Consider the following 3,072-nt stretch of genomic DNA (forward strand, 5'->3'; position numbering starts at 1 on the left):
CAACAATCTGAAGTTTTCAAGGACTATGCTGTCATATCTTCTAAATTATCTTCATAAACACTGAACTAGAAACTTCTTAACTGTATAAAGTAAAAATAAGCAAAATGTAGTTTCAAATTTATCTTGGGAAGAAATAGATTCTGCTGAGTTGTTCAAATGTTGCTATCACTACTAAGCATAGGGACTGCCTGGGAGGTTTTCTACACTTTATAACCCATTTGCATCAGAGAATCCCAGAATCATAGAATGACAGAATTGGAAGGGATCTTGTTGGCCATTTAGTTCAACTCATATTTGAAACAGAAATACCTCTAGTCTTTATTCTCTCTTCTGTGTAGATGAAGAGATAGCCCCATTCTGGTCAAGACCTACCCTCTACTTTTATCCATCTTTTATCATCTGTTATATCTGGGAGCCTGTCCCTTTTGATTATTCTCCCTTTCTCATCTTTAATTCTTCCTTCTCTTTTTTCCAGTTACATGCACTTTTTGATTGCATCTTATCTTTCTTCCTTGTTACTCATACAGATTAAAAATAGCTTTTCCCATTTAACTAGACCCTGCCATTCCTGCAAACTATGCTATCCCTTTCAAATCCTAATAGATACACAATCTTTTCTCTCAGTCTTCATCTCCTTATATTCTGGCTTCAGATCCTATCACTTAAAAGAAGAGATTCTCTCAAGATACCAAATTTAATGCTTTTTTTCCCCCCTCTCTGGACCTCTGTAGGGTGTCTGACACTACCGAACCACCCCTCTTCCAGGATACTCTCTCCTCCTTGGTTCCTCTACCTTTGTGACCATTCCTCAGCTTCCTTTTTTGGACTGTCATTCAAGTCTCACATGAAGTCCCTAATCCATGACTATGCCTGAAGAGTTGGTCTTTATATGCTTTCTCTTAGTGATCCCATTTACTTTTTTTTTTAGGTTTTTACAAGGCAATGGGGTTAAGTGACTTACACTAGGTAATTATGAAGTGTCTGAGGTCAAATTTGAACTCAGGTACTCCTGACTCCAAGGCCAGTGCTCTATCCACTGCACCACCTAGCTGCCCCAATCCCATTGACTTTCATGGTATCAACTATCATCTTTGTGCAAAGAGGGAAAGAAAGAGAAAGGCGGAAGGGAGAAAGAGAGAAAACGAAGAGAGGAGAGAGACAGAGAGAGGAGAGAGAGAGAGGACAGGACAGTGAGGGGAGAGACAGAGAGACAGAGAGAGGAGAGAGAGAGGACAGTGAGGGGAGAGACAGAGAGACAGACAGAGAGACAGAGAGAGAGGAGAGAGAGAGAGGACAGTGAGGGGAGAGACAGAGAGACAGACAGAGAGACAGAGGAGAGAGAGAGGACAGTGAGGGGAGAGACAGAGAGACAGAGAGAGAGGAGAGAGAGAGGGGGGACAGTGAGGGGAGAGACAGAGAGACAGACAGAGAGACAGAGAGAGAGGAGAGAGAGAGAGGGGACAGTGAGGGGAGAGACAGAGAGACAGACAGAGAGAGGAGAGAGAGAGGACAGTGAGGGGAGAGACAGAGAGACAGAGAGAGAGGAGAGAGAGAGAGGGGACAATGAGGGGAGAGACAGAGAGACAGACAGAGAGAGGAGAGAGAGGGGACAGTGAGGGGAGAGACAGAGAGACAGACAGAGAGAGGAGAGAGAGAGGACAGTGAGGGGAGAGACAGAGAGACAGACAGAGAGACAGAGGAGAGAGAGGACAGTGAGGGGAGAGATGGAGAGACAGAGAGACAGACGGAGAGAGAGGGGACAGTGAGGAGAGAGACAGAGAGAGACAGAGAGAGGAGAGAGAGGACAGTGAGGAGAGAGACAGAGACAGAGAGACAGACAGAGAGAGAGAGAGACAGAGAGAGGAGAGAGAGAGGACAGTGAGGGGAGAGACAGACAGAGAGAGAGAGAGAGGAGAGAGAGGACAGTGAGGGGAGAGACGGAGAGACAGACAGAGAGACAGAGGAGAGAGAGAGGACAGTGAGGGGAGAGATGGAGAGACAGAGAGACAGACGGAGAGAGAGGGGACAGTGAGGAGAGAGACAGAGAGAGACAGAGAGAGGAGAGAGAGAGGACAGTGAGGAGAGAGACAGAGACAGAGAGACAGACAGAGAGAGAGACAGAGAGAGGAGAGAGAGAGGACAGTGAGGAGAGAGACAGAGACAGAGAGACAGACAGAGAGAGAGACAGGAGAGGGGACAGTGAGGAGAGAGACAGAGAGAGACAGAGAGAGGAGAGAGAGAGGACAGTGAGGGGAGAGACAGAGACAGAGAGACAGACAGAGAGAGAGAGAGACAGAGAGAGGAGAGAGAGAGGACAGTGAGGGGAGAGACAGAGACAGAGAGACAGACAGAGAGAGAGACGGAGAGAGAGGGGACAGTGAGGAGAGAGATGGAGAGACAGAGAGACAGACGGAGAGAGAGGGGACAGTGAGGAGAGAGACAGAGAGAGACAGAGAGAGGAGAGAGAGAGGACAGTGAGGGGAGAGACAGACAGAGAGAGAGAGAGAGGAGAGAGAGGACAGTGAGGGGAGAGACGGAGAGACAGAGCCAGCCAGACGGACAGCGGTCCTTCTGAACTGGGAGCACGGCTACCTGCCTCTGCGCCCCGCCCCCTCCTCCCGGCCCCGCCCCGCCCCCTTCAGGCCCGGCCCCCTCCTCCCGGCCCCGCCCCCTCGGCCCCTCCTCTCCAGGCCCGGCCCCGCCCCCGCCTTCCCTCAGGCCGGGGCGCCGAGTCCTCCGAACCCGGAATCTTCCAGGCCCGCCCTCCCCCCGGGGACGAGTGACGTCACAAGGCGCCGCCCCCGCCGCGCGGGTGACGCCGGCGGAGCTCCGGGGCTGCGCTTCGGGCCGTTGCCGTGGAGCCGGCCCGCAGCGGCGCCAGCGCGCAGCCCCGCCCCGCCGCCGGCCGCCCCGCCCTCGCTCTCCGCCCCCGGGATGGAGCGGAAAGGCTCGGCCGAGTTCGGCGTCGGTTTAAAGGGAACGGCCCCGTGCCGCTGAGCCGGGGCTGCGGCAGCACTTGAACTCGGCCCTGAGGCGACTTCCCGGGCTCCTCGGCCGGTGAGGGCCCGGGGC

The sequence above is a fragment of the Macrotis lagotis genome, chromosome 3 (assembly GCF_037893015.1).
Source record: "Macrotis lagotis isolate mMagLag1 chromosome 3, bilby.v1.9.chrom.fasta, whole genome shotgun sequence".
Classification (NCBI taxonomy): domain Eukaryota; kingdom Metazoa; phylum Chordata; class Mammalia; order Peramelemorphia; family Peramelidae; genus Macrotis; species Macrotis lagotis.